The sequence below is a fragment of the Suricata suricatta genome, chromosome 1 (assembly GCF_006229205.1).
Source record: "Suricata suricatta isolate VVHF042 chromosome 1, meerkat_22Aug2017_6uvM2_HiC, whole genome shotgun sequence".
NCBI lineage: Eukaryota > Metazoa > Chordata > Mammalia > Carnivora > Herpestidae > Suricata > Suricata suricatta.
This window is the reverse complement of record NC_043700.1, coordinates 137,153,355-137,167,933: the sequence shown is the minus strand read 5'-3', so window position 1 is coordinate 137,167,933 and position 14,579 is coordinate 137,153,355. Positions and strand designations below refer to the sequence as shown.

The following is a 14,579-nucleotide window of genomic DNA, read 5'->3' as shown; positions in this document are numbered from 1 at the left end:
ACAGTGGTAGGAAAAAGCGAGCTGGCATGAGAAATAATAGAATTAGAAAATTAGAATTTTCTTGGGAGAAACAAAAATTCTTGTAAAATGAAATTTTGGGATCTCACAGAACCCTCAGATTGACCCTGTTCAAAGTCTGAGAACCCAGAGAGTAAAGAAAAAGAACTCCTCAAAACACTCTTTTCACTTGGCTTCTAGGACACAACCCTCACCTGGGCTTTTCACCAGCTGCTCTTCCTTCATATCTCCTGTCCCCCACCGCTGATTTGGCATGCCCCCCAATATCAATCTTGAAACTTCTTTTCTATATGTAGGCACTCACTACTTTATTTCATAAAGTCTTCTGCCTTTAATTATCCTCTGTATTGTTACTCCCAGCCCAGATACTTCCACCGAGTCCTACGTTTCTTCATCCAGCTGCCTATGTAACATTTCCACTTCGATATCCATTGGACATTCAAAAGTGCCATGTTCAGTAACTGATATTCCCCTAAAACATTGTTTCTTCTAAAATTTTCTCATCTCAATTCAATTCAACCCATCTTACCTTAGGTCAAAAACCTGGTATGAACCTCTGGAGGTGCTGAATACCTTCCTGTCAAGAGATTTCAGAGCGATTACTCTAAACTTTTTAGAACAATGTCAAAATTACTGATTTTGAAGAGATTATGCAGAAGGAACAAAATTCCAGGAAACCGGAGGTAGATTATCACAATTTTCAAAAGGAGAAGATTATAGGCCCTGAAATTGACTTTGATCAAGTCTAGAACACATAGCTCCCCAAATGGTCACAGAACATTATAAAACATTAGTGCTGTTCATTAGGTTCTAACATGGATTTTTTTAAGAAGGAGACATAAAACATGGGGATCGTTTCAATATCCTTTCTGGTCACCACCTAGTGGTGACCACTCATCATATGAAACCAAACACAGATAGTCCACTCAGTTTATCTAAATTTCAGAGAAATAGTTGGGAAAATCTTCCAAACATTTATATGAGCCTGAAGTGTAATGTACCTGTTAAGAAAATAAGCACATCTTAGGTTTGCTTAGTGCAGGTACAGTGAATGGATCACTACAATGTAAATAGATGGAGGCCATGTGACCATATTATAGAATACCTTGGGGATATAGGAAATATACATAAAAAATACAGTCAGTGGAGTCATAACCATTTCAATCAATCCATCAGGAGGGAGAAATAACTTTCCCTTCTAGAAAAAGCAGGATTGATATAAAGGAAAGTCATGTCACGTTCCTTGTTCTCAACTTGCTATCAGGAGCAATTCAGATTCTGAAAAAAATGTCAGTTCTTTATTGAATAGTCAACCAATATTTATTGAAAATCATTTTTGTATGTAGTAAATACAATGGATTGGGGAGTGTTTGAGAGACATGTAAAATATACTGTAGTTTTATAAAAACAAGAATTTGAAGTTATGAGTACATTTAAAGAAGAGGGCAAGGCTTTAGCTGTTAAGGTTTTTTGATTTTTATCAAACAGAAAATGATTCTGGCTTATCCAAGGAAAAATTTGTAGGAAAGATGTGGAGAGTATGGTAGAATTAAAGTAAAAGCCTAGGTGCCAAGGAAGTTCTAGTGATTTCTGTAAGCAAGGTGCTGCTTCTAGAAAGTGTGAGCTCCAAGCATTTTTACTTTTGGGGGGCCTGTGATCTAGAGAGGTACATCAGAATTCCTAACTGGGATCACAAACTCACTTCTTGATCAGGACAGCAATTCATTTTATTTGAGAAGCCACCAGGTTTTTAATCTAATAGGAAAGCATTTTCTCCCAAAGGAAAACCAGTGAGCTGTTACCAGAAGAAGATTGAATTAATTCTGAACAAACCCAGAAGACCACCACATAAATGAAACAGTATCATATCAAACAATTAATGAAAGGTGGCATCAGTGGGGAAGCTTTTATTGAGGAGGTGGGACTTTAACTGGGCTTGGAAAATTGGCTGGATTTTGATAGCAAAGGAAGAATCATAGGACATGTCAAAAGGAAGAATAATTGGCAAAAATACTAGGAAAATCATAGCATATTTAAGGTATGCCAGAGAGACTATTCTAACAGTAGTATAGGATGTTTATTTTAGAATAGCTGAGAATTTAATGTGAAGGATCTTCATAGCCATACTGAGAAGATAAACTTTATGTTAGCTCTTGGTCAGGAGAGTGACATGATTAAACTAGTGTGGTAGGCAGAATAAGACCCCTTATTCCCCAAAGATGTCCATGTCCTAATCCTCAGAACCTGTGAATTTATTATTTTACATGGCAAAAGGAACAGTGCAACGTGATTAAGGTTATGACCCTGAGAAGGGGAGATGACATTGAATTAGCCCAGTGGGTCAAATCTAATTACCTGATTCTTACAAGCTGGGAGCTCTTCCCATCTGTGGTTAGAGAGCTGTGATCTCCTAAGGACTTGACCCACAGTTGCTGGCTTTGAAAACAAAGGAAGGGAGTTGCAAGCCAAGAAACGGAGGTGGTCCTTAGGAGTTTGAAAAGGCAAAAATATGGATGCTCCCCCAGATCCCCCAGAGAAGAATGTAGCACTGGCGCCACCTTGATATATACCTGATGCCAACACCTTGATACTAGATAGGTGAGGCACATGTTGGACTTCTGATCTACAGATCTGTAAGACCATAAATTTCATTGTTTTAAGCTGCTGAATTTGCAGTAATTTGTGACAGTAGTAATGGAAACCCAATCCAATTTGGAGACGTTTGAAATGAGATTATTTGAGAAGACTGATTGAGAGAAAGGCTGGAAGTAGAGAGATCAACTGATGGTGTTCTAATAACCTACCTAGATGTACACTGAAGAAATGTTAGAGTAAGATTGTATCTGGGAGAAGAGAGAGCAGGAGGGAGATTTTAGATACATCACAAAAGGAGAACGAAAAGTGCTTACTAATACCTGTGCCAAATGAGAGAAAGCAAAGTCAATGTTCAGTTTGGGAAATGCAAAGTTAATCTACTTTATGTTGAATCTAAGATAGCAGCAGGCTACATATATATAATATTTGATATAATAATTTTATATGATTATATATGTTATATTATATTATATGTAATATTTAAGGTATTTAACAACACCTCAAAATTATATGTACTGCTTTGTAACTACAAAACACTTCCAATTTTATTAACACCTTGTTTTAATGCACCATCTAAGATGGAAGGTAGAGATGAATAATTATTACCTACAAGAGAATTTGGTCTCTGGGAAGGTTGTGGCTTGCTCTGAGTCACATAGTGAATAAAGTCACAGAACTTACACCATATGCCAGGTCTCCTGAGTCTCAGGCCAAATTTCCAGCCACTCAGAACTGCCTCCCCAGTATAACTTGGCTGTATGGACTGAGCTAAGGATGTGATAGTGGGAACTCCCATCACAGAAACTGAAGCTGCAGCCAGAGAAACATTTCAAGTTAAACACTTCAAAGGAGAGAGGGTAGAGGAAAACTGCCAAGGAAACCAATGATTGACTCCAAGGAAATGTCTTCACTCGAGAAATTGGTAAAAGAAAAGGAGCCAGTGAGGACAGAAGAAATGGTTAAATATTTTCATTCATTCATTTGCTCAACAATTACTTTTTGAAGGCTTAGTATGTATTTTACTATTCTATATTCTGAATAGAAGTGATGAGCAGATGGATAATGCCTGGAATTTGTATTTCTAGTGGGCAAAGAAAGAAAATAAATAAATACTGGTAACAATAATAGTAGTAAACACTACTATTTGCTTACTATTTGCTGTTAAGCTTCTAAGATGTAATACCATTGAAAGCTTGATAACAATTCCATGAGGTATGTAACTAGTTTTGTAAGACTCACTTCTGTCGTGGAACTGAGGTACAGAGGAACTTGCACAAAGTCTCATGGGTAGTGGCAAAATATGGTGGGACTGCACAGTGTACTCTGGTGTCAGGGCTGCTGTAGCTAGGGTGATCGGAGAGGCATCTCTGTGGTTGTATATGAGCAGAGATGTAGAAAGATCAGTCACACAAACACGTGGAGCCAAAGTATGTTTGACCTAGAGAGGAAGAATAAGGACTCTAATGTTCAGAAAACACGTTAAGATCAGTGTGGTTGAAGCATGCTTCATGGACAGTGGCAAGAGAAGTCAGGAGACAGGCAAGGGTAGAACATTTAGAGGGTAGAGGCTGTGGTAAGGTGTTTGCATCCTGTTAAAAATGCAATAAGTCATTAAAGGGTAAGGAATGGGGTGGTGATATAATTTGTATTTCTAAAAGACCAGCCAGTCTGCTCTGTGGAAAATAGACTAACGAGAGTCAAGGCAAACCTGGAAGATAAGGTAGAGGGTAATTTTTGTCACCCATTTAAATTACAACATGGCTAGGACAAAGATGTTAGTAATGGAGGTGATGAGAAGTTGTTGAACTTGGGCTGTGTTTGGAATATCAACAGGACTTGCTGATGGTTACAATCAAAAGAGCAAAACTAAGAGACACAATGACATGAAAAACAGGAGGAAAAAAACCCAAGATTTACAGCAATAGTCAACACTGTCAAGTACAGAAGAGCCTAGAAAAACTGAGGAAGAGGGAAAATGCCACTGTTTTTGACTTCTTCTGAAGGCCATGAGGGCTGAAAGAGTGTTTTCAGCTAATGATGAAGATGGAGACTAGATTGTACTAGATAAAAGGAGTTGGTGGTGGCCGCTGGTAGAAAAAGCTTATCTAGAATCTGGGCTGTGAAACGGAATGGAAATGACAAGGGCTCAACTGTTTAATGATCATATGGTCTTTTGATTTACCGGACCCTATGCTTTTCTCTCTGGCCTTTTCTGTGTTCATTAAAATCAGTAGTAAAAGGACATGAAGATCATAGAGGAGGTTAATATTACTGGTTAAAATGGCAGTTGGGAATCACTGATGGATTTCCGTTCTTCCAGTCATCTCTGGCACTCATACCACAGATAACTGAGAGTTGGCTCTCACCCCAAATTCCAGGAAACGGACTGATGCATGTGAGTCATGTGCTTACATAAGATGAAGTCTAGATTACAGAAGGACGATCTGGCTGTGGGAATAGAAATTAGCCCCTAATCACTGGGTAGGGCCTCTTTCTAAAATGTGGGTTGGGCTATGGAACAGAAGGTTGAACTGGAGAATATGCACGGGAGCTTTGTTGAGAGTTTATACCTTCCCCAGTGCACACAATGGCTCCTGAACTGATGGTAGGATCATATAATTTAAGAATCATAAGTAGGAGGTTTTGGTTTCACGGCTACAGATCATAGATGAATTCTCAGAGGTAACAATTTGCTCTTCTTGATGTCACAAGACTGGGAAACCTGGCAAGGGTTTGTAGTTTAAATAAAATGCCATGTTAGAGCATGGTTTCTTCCTTCTTCAGCTGTGCCTCAGGCTCTCTGATTGATCATCATCTCTATTGTACTATTCCATAGCTTGAGACCCAATTTCTAGTAGTTCCTATGTTTAATGTATATTTGTTTCCTGGCCACTTGTCATTCTGTGTACTTAGTAGAAGGGCTCAACATGTGGCACTAATATAATCATGTAAGGAGTGATCCCATCTTTAGGACCAACCTAGATTGTAAAACAGCCCCAAACCAAGACCATAATAGACAACGTCTGCCTTTTTAGGTGCGTGTGCATACACACACACACATGCCCATACACAAAATATGGATAGTTTTATAGCAATATGCAGATAAAATTACAAATAAAGACAACCAGAGTTGAATAACAAAAGAAACAAAAATTTAAACATCACAGAAATGTTTTCTGAGCCCAGGCCCACTCAATCTGAAATTTAAGTTCTCCAAAACACGAAAGAAACTAACTCTGGAAATCAAATCACAAGAGAAACAATTGAATTACTTTTAAAGTCCTTGACACTGATAAAATGCAAGTGTAGCATATGATAAAAGTGTGCCCCTTTCACAGATCATTGTGAACCATAGTGCATTTTTCTATCTGAATGTGCAACATTTGGTTTCAGGCTTCAGTTTTTCATCAGGAAACAAATAGGCCTTGCCCCTTTATAACAGCCCTACCTACATCAGTTTACAACAATGGTAAAAGAATTTCCCTGTGTTGGTTTGAAAACTGGCCTCTGTACACGAAGGGCCAGCACAGACCATTCCAGACTCGTAGGTGACAGTTTTAATAAACAAGGGAACTTACATATGAGGCTTTCTTGGGCAACCCTGCATTGAGTAGACCTCCACCCTCACCTGCCCAAATCTTTTTTTCTCTTTTTCTTTTTTTAGAGAAATAGAGAGACAGCAAACACAAGTCTGGGAGAGGGGCAGAAGGAGGGAGAGAGAGAGAGAGAGAGAGAGAGAGAGAGAAATCTTAAAGGGGCTCCAGTCACCAACACAGGGCTTGATCCTACCACACTGGGATCATGACCTGAGCCCAATTCAAGAGTCGGATGAACACCCACCACCCAAGTGCCCCTCATATGCCAGAATCTTAAAAGTACATACAGCTGTCTTAACTGGGTTTAGTCGCATCTTCAGTCCAGATGGTGTCAACAACATTTGTTCTCTCAGACTTCATCGTTGTAAACTGTGGGCAGAGTGTACATTCCAAGGGCAGGGAAGGGGGTGAGGAGCCTACAGTTGTCTGGGTTCAGCTGATGGGTGAACCAGTATTCACTTCCTCTCGATGACCTCCTTTCATGTTTCACTAAAGGAGGAGTTTAGGAATCATGTTCTAAATTTCACTCACCAAATTCAGCAATAGCTCATGTAGTTGGAAAGAAGTTATGGCATATAGTAGGGGTGGTGTGTAAGAAGTTAATTAAAATTAATGGTTACCTCTTTTTAAAAGATGTACTCTATTTTTTATAATTATTGTTTTTAATTATAAAATAACATATTTGTTTTTAGCAAATTTTCATTGTACTATAACATACAAGTAAAAATAAGTTTAAAAGTTACCCTTTTTCCTTACATCTTAAAATTACCACAGTAGCAGTTTAATTTATAGTTTTGCAGTCTTCTATGGGACTGGGATTGTGGGTATGTTTGCATGTACATCTATATGCAGAAATGGAGTCATTCTGTGTGTACCATTTTGCATCTTCTTTTTACCACTTAATAATGGCATTTTTACTAGTAATTAAATATTATTCAATAATGTTGTAATGACTGTATAATTTTAAAACAAAGCTATTATGAGATGTGTAAGTTGTTTACAATTTTCCAAAATTGTATACAAATTCTGACGGATATCTCTATGACAAAGCCATTGTGCCTCTCAATGGTCATTTCCTTAGAATAAATACTCAGAAGTGAAATTACTGGAATAAAGTTAAGGACATGAAGTTTTCCCTCAGCAGTTATTTTTTCATTCCAGATGGTAATAGAAATTTCTTAATGCCAATAGAAGACTTTGGAAAGTGTTTCAATCATGAGTTAACTCATGAGCTTTTCATCCCCCTTCTGCCATCATTTCTTTTCTTATATCATTTCTTATATCATTTCTTCATATCTTGTACCTCCACCTTGAAATATTTTTGTATTTATTTCCCAAGAATAAGTATATTCTTACATAACCACAGTCAAGTTATCAAAATAAATGTAATATCAATATACCATATCTGATATTCCTTCCATATTCAAATTTCATCAATTGTTCACTCTTTCTTTTTTTAGTTTTTTTTTTTTTGTCCAGAATTTAAGCCAGGATCACACACTGCACTTTGTTTTTATGTCTTTTTAATTTCCTTTAATCTGGAACAGTTCCTCAGCTTCTTGACCTTGATTTTGTAAAGATTAGATAATAGCTCTTTGCTAAAGTGTCCTTTATTTTACATTTGTCTGGTGTTGGTTCATGGCTAAATCCAGGTAATGTATCTTTGGAAAGAATATGCTGGAAGTAATAGTGGGCATCTCCTAGTACATTATATTAGGAATCACAGGATATTAACTTACCTCAATGTTTGTGATATTAACTTTGATCACTTAGTTAAGGTACGATTTATCCATTAGACATCTCCACTGTAGTCATTATTTTTCCTTTTCTAATTAATAACTAGTATGTGGGAGATATTTTTGGACTATGTTAATATATTATTTCTCATCAAAATCTAACCCACGAGTTTTAGCATCCACTGCTGATTTTTCTAATCCATCATTTCTTTTACATTTATTATTTGGCATTTCATAGTAAGGAAGAGCTTTAGGAAAAGCTCTTTTTACCTATTTTTAATTAGTATGAACTTATGAGTCTTTGTTCTATCAGAAGAGTCCTCTCATATCATTTCAGTAATGGAATTAAGGGAACATGCTCAGATCCAGACTAACTGAGATCCTATAAGGTTCTGATACCTTGGGCATCTTACTTAACCTCTGAGCTTGGTCATGTCATCAAACATCTCTGTCTCCATTTCTTCATCTTTATATAACCCACCTCAGAAAGATTAAAATTATAAGGATTAATTGTACATTGGAGGGGGATTGTTTTTTCTCACCCAGATAATTAAGTTAGCTGTGCTTCTGTCCTTTGCATTTCTGGTAAATTTTCAGCATTTCTTTCTTCCTTCCTTCCTTCCTTCCTTCCTTTCTTCTTTCCTTCCTTCCTTCCTTCTTTCCTTTCTTCCTTCTTTTTTTTTCTTTCTTCCTTTTTATTTATTGGGGGGGAGTTCAGAGGAAGAGAATCTCAAGCAAGCTCCATGCTCAGCATGGAGCCCCATGGGCTTGATCTCACGACTATGAGATCGTAATCTGAGCCTAAATCAAAAGCCAGACACTCAACCGATTGAGTCACCTAGGAGCCCAGTATTGCTTCCTTAATTTTTTTAGAAGTACTCCTGGACAGAGGAAAGCAGAGAAATGCACAGCTTTCCCAGATCATGCCAAGCCGATGGAAGGCAACATCGCGGGAACCTGGTGGATAAAGCATTTCCTTTTAGTGAGGCATTGGGTCTCCTTGGAATCCCTGCATTTGCAGAACATGACGTTGACCTGTTTCTATGGCTCCCCGTCAACAAGTATGAGTAGGAAGGACTCAGTGCCTCCTTGGGGGGCTTGTTTTTCACTTTGGAGGCTGGAGGTCAGGAATGGGGAAGAGGAAGTGCAGTGCTTCATGCAAGATTATAAGAAACCCCAGGAAAACAGGAGCTGGAGGCATTAAAAATCAGGAATGTGAACAAAGAGCTATTGATAAAGATTTTAAGTGAGATGCTATTTTAAACAGCACAAACTTAGGTACCATGTAAAGTTTCAATTAATGGGGAAATACACTGGTTAGTATACATGTTCTTACTGTCCTTTTGAAAATCTGTTTAACACAATTTGGCAAGCTTAAGCTGGTAATTACACTTTGAGGAATCCATTCTGAGGAAATATTCTCAAATTCATGTAAAAAATCTGAACAAGGATGCTTATCATCATATCATTTAATTCAGGATTGCAAAAAGTTGGGAACATTTTATGTATCCATACAATGAATCTATAAAATGAAAATGATGTTTCTGGAAAGATTCGAATGCCACTGGGAAAGGCTCACCTTTTAATGTTAAGCAAGAGAATGAAGGTCTAACACTGCGTTGGCTGGGTTTTCTGGGAAGAAAAGATCTGGGGGCAGGGTAATTAATGTCTGTGAAAGACAAAGGAAAGGGACTACGGGAACTGGGGAGAGAATTCAGATGGCAGTGTGGGGCTGGCATCTCTCCCGCGACTGAAGAACAATTAGGTAAGAGAAGATTCTGAGCCCGTGGTCAACGCTGAGAGAGTCTCAACCAGGACAAGGGCTCTGGTTCCGAGAGTGCGTGTAGGGGAGGCCCACGTGGGGCCAAGAGGGCAGAGCCTAGCACCCATCGCTGTGCTTAGCCTGGGCCAGACGTGCCTGTAGAGACCGTCCCTGTCCAAATGTCAAAGAGGCTTCTGTCTGCTGGCTGCACGCCCTCCAGTTAATCAGTATGCTCCTTCTTGAAGGGAGATCAGATTGCTTATTTCCTCACTACTGTAAAAACTATTTGGTGCCGTGCCACTTTTAAGAAAGAGAGAAAAAGAGAATAGGAGAAGGGGAAGGGAATGAGAGGAGGGAAATAAGTAAAAATTAAGTTGCTATTGATTATCTTTGGAGTGTGGGAATATGAATTTTGTAAAAAGTCATTTACATACTTTACAGATTTCTACAATAGAAAATTGATTCAAGAAAGAACTCACAGGGAAACTAATATGAAAGATATAAAATATCCCTGTGTCACAGACACTCCCAGCTACCTTTGCTAGTCTAAGAGCAATGTATATTCTTCCATGAATTAGCAGAAAAATCTTGGTTTTCATTAAAATGGTTCCCTGTGGACTCATGAGAATGTTCAGCACTATTTAAAAAGGATTAAATCAATATTTATTAGAGTCAAATAGCAAGTCCTATTTTTTCTCCACCTCTCTCATTGAGTGAAAGAACACCCTATGATTTCTATAATCTCATACTTGCCTACAAACTCACATTGAAAAGGCTGGCTGTGTGATCAGCATCCAGACTGAAGGCAGGTGGATGGGGGCATCAGACTGGTGAAGTGGGCAGGGAAGGTAGAACTGCCATGTGAAAGGCCACATGAAAGATTTTGTACTGTCCTGAGGGCAACAACATGCCACCAACAGTGCCCTCCCCCAGCAGCACGTTTTATAGGAGCCACTGCTCAACAGCTACAATAAGGACCTCGATTTTTAATCTCTTTATTCTCACCTCTAGCTCCCAGATATGTTCCAGATGAAAGGTTTTTTTTTTAATGCTTTTTATTTATTTTTGAGAGACAGAGAGAGACAGTGTGATCAGGGGAGGGTCAGAGAAAGAGGGAGACACAGATTCTGAAGTAGGCTCCAGGCTCTGAGCTAGTTGTCAGCACAGAGCCTGATGCGGGGCTCAAACCCATGAACCGTGAGATCTTGACCTAAGCCGAAGCCAGACGCGTAACTGACTGAGCCCACCAGGCGCCCCCAGATGAAGGGGTTTTGATTGTCAGCTCGGATAACTAGCAAGACCCTAATTTGTGCCCAGCTCTGGAAAAGAAAAATTCATTCAAGAAGAAGGAAAATGGGATATCAATGGGCAAGGTAGTTTTTCAAAGTTTCAGGTAGTAGAATATACGACACTTGAGTTTTAATCCCTTTGTCCAAGTAAGTTTGATTTTACATTTTAGGTTTGTATTTGAGTCCAGTATTTCACAAATTTTCTTTTTTCCTATGCTTATGCTTTTTTTTTTCACTGCCTATAATTCATTTAGCAGACAAATAGTTTGATTGGTATGGGATCATCTGAGGATCTAAGTACAATGAATAGTTTAAATATACATGTAGATTGTTTTCAAATTACATATTCACATCTATAAAATTAATGTGATGAAAAATTTAAGAAACATAAATATTGTTTCAAGTAATTTTTGTTTTCTACTCTTTAAAATCAGTATAATTATCTCTCCTAACTTCTGGAGTTGTGGTGAGAATTACATGGGTCACATGTCCAAAGGATACTCAGTACATGCATGTGATCTTCTACCTAAAGAAAGACTGTTCTCAGGGGAAGCCAAAGTTGACCAGAAGGGGTGGACCCACTACCTCCATCTTTCATTTTTCTCAGTCTGATTTGGAATGTGTCACTGTCAGAAGAGCAGAGCAGTTGGTATTTGAGGCTATCCTCAGAGGACATGCAAGAAAATTGAACAAAAGCCCCAATGAATGCAATGCTATCTTGGATTCCATTTCTCGTCAAAGTTGCATTCTCCAAAGAAGATCTCGATAGTCTTAATCCATGATAAGTTGTCGGATTTTGTCCAAGTGAGCTGAGCTGAAAAAACAAAAATAATTTTTAAAAATCTAACAAAACAAACTGCCTGAAGCTATCACTCATGTGATTCATTTGAACGGAAATGTGAAATTATTTGAAGGCATAAGAAAAATCTTATATTAAGTGATCCAAATTAAATGAGTTAAATGCCAAGGGATGAGTCACCTCTTTTCTCCAAAAGCACTAGAATTTCTGCTGATGTCATTTAGAATCATCTTCCCATAATTATTCCACCTTTTCCTTCACCTTGCATTTAGTTATCTGTTCTACATTTAAATCACACAGACTCTCAGGATTGTGAAGCCAGCATACTATTATTTACATTTTAAAATTAAAGGTAATTTTTTCCAGTTTATTTATTTATTTATTTATTTTGAGAGAGAGAGAGAATGAGCAAAAGAAGGGCAGAGAGAGAAAGGAAGAGAGGTAATCCCAAGCAGGCACCATACTGTCAGTTATAGAGTCCAACGTGTGGCTGGATCTCAGAAACCATGAGATCATGACCTGAGCTGAAACCAAGAGTTGGATGCTTAATCAACTAAACCAGATACCCCTAAAGCTGGTCATTTTGCCTTTGATGGAAGGTATCTGAGTTTTTCAATGAGCATTTGATTTTGCAATACTTTCTTTTTATCAACAGGTCATATAATGCATCAGAAGGATCCACTTATTTCAATAGTTCTGAGAAAATGATAACCCAAGAAATTTCCAAACTGTATCATGAATTACACAATAGGAGTATTTACAAACAAATGATAGTTGAAATACACAATGTTTTGTCTCATCCACGTAAGATGTTCAAGGGGTAAATAAATTTCCTTCCCAGATGGTGGTTTGTATAGGTGGTGACATCTGTGTTGAAATAATCACACACACTTGCACGCTATTCATGTCCAGACATTTTCCATCAAAGAGGGATGACTAAGACTGACCATGCCAGCTCATAGGGCCAAGAATTCTAGGATAGTCTTCTTGCCTGCCCAGGCCCAACCTGGCAAAAGTTCAGTGATGGAAATCCTCTCTGATCATCCTCATCTCCACTTAAAACTGGGAAAAATTAGTTAAACAGAGTAGTCTCCTACACTGGATATTACTTAGTTCTTACAGATGGCCAGTGATGATAGCCAGTGATAAAAAGCATATTTTCTCCACAATTAGATATAATTTTTTGTTATTCCCTAACTCTGTGCAAATCAACCCTGGGTACACATTACTATTGAATGTAACACGTGAAACCATAAAAATCCTAGAGGAGAACAGAAGTAGTAACTTCTTTGACATTAGCCATAGCACCTTCTTACTAGATATGCCTCCTGAGGCGAGGGAAATAAAAGCAAAAATAAACTATTGGGATGTCATCAAAACAAAAACTTCTGCACCGTGAAAGAAACAATCAACTAAACTAAAAAGCAACTGATGGAATGGAAGACTATATTTACAAATGACATATCTGATAAAGAGTATTCAAAATCTATAAAGAACTTAGCAAACTTAACACCCTCAAAACAAATAATCTAATTAAAAATGGGCAGAAGACATGAATAGACTTTTTTCTTCAAGAAGATATCCAGATGGCTAACAGACACATGAAAAGATGCTCAACATCACTGATCGTCAGGGAAATATAAATCAAAACTACAATGAGATATCACCTCACACTTGTCAGAATGGCTAAAATCATCAACACAAGAAAGAACAGATGCCGGGGAGGATGTGGAGAAATGGAACCCTCTTGCAGTATTTTTGTTGTTGTTTTTCCGATTTTATTGTATTTTATTTTTTTAAGTAGTTTATTGTCAAATTAGTTTCCATACAACACCCAGTGCTCTTCCCCACAAGTGCCCTCCTCCATCACTACCACCTTTCCCCCCCTCCCCCTTCAACCCTCAGTTGGTTTTTAGTATTCAATAGTCTCTCAAGTTTTGTGTCCCTCTCTCTTCCCAACTCTGTTTCCCTCTTCCCCTCCCCCTGGTCCTCCATTAGGTTTCTCCTGTTCTCCTGTTAGACCTACGAGTGCAAACATATGGTATCTGTCTTACCCTCTTGCAGTATTGGTGGGAATACAAACTGGTGCAGCCACTCTGGAAAACAGTATGGAGTTTCCTCAAAAAGTTAAAAATAGAATTGTCCTATGATCCCACAATAGCACTACTAGGTATTTTCCCAAAAAATACAAAAATACTAATTCAAAGGGATAAATGCACCTGAATGTTTATAGCAGTTTTATCTACAATAGCCAATTATGGAGACAGCCCAAGTATATTCATTGACTGATGAATGAATAAAGAAGATACAGTGTGTGTGTGTGTGTGTGTGTGTGTGTGTGTGTACACATATGCATACAATGGAATGTTATTTGGCCATAAAAAAGAATTAAATCTTGCCATTTGCAATGACATAGATGGAGCTAAAGAGTATTATGCTAAGTGAGATAAGTCAGTCAGAGAAAGACAATTACCATATGATTTCAGTCATATGCAGAATTTAAGAGACAACACAAATGAGCAAAGTGGGGAGAGAGAGAGAGCAAACCGAGAAATAGACTTAACTGTAGAAACAAACAGCTGGTTACCAAAGCACAGGCGGGTGGGGGATGGGTTAAATAGGTGATGGCCATTAAGAAGTGCACTTGTCGTGGTGAGCACCGGGACATGTGTGGAAAGGTTGAATTATGACGATATTGTACACCTGAAACTAATATTATATTGTGTGTTAGCTGGAATTTAAATAAAAGCTTTAAAAAAGAGATTAAAAAATATGTCTATGCCC

General features: G+C 38.1%; 1 long non-coding RNA gene across 1 annotated transcript in view; it reads right to left on the bottom strand.

The window, feature by feature from the left end:
• Positions 1-11,729: 11,729 nt before the first annotated feature.
• The window catches only part of LOC115282416, a 34,859-nt gene continuing 32,009 nt past the window's right edge, over positions 11,730-14,579 (bottom strand). The window contains exon 3 of the long non-coding RNA XR_003904639.1: positions 11,730-11,810. This is a non-coding gene — a long non-coding RNA (uncharacterized LOC115282416). The remainder of the gene's footprint in view (positions 11,811-14,579) is intronic.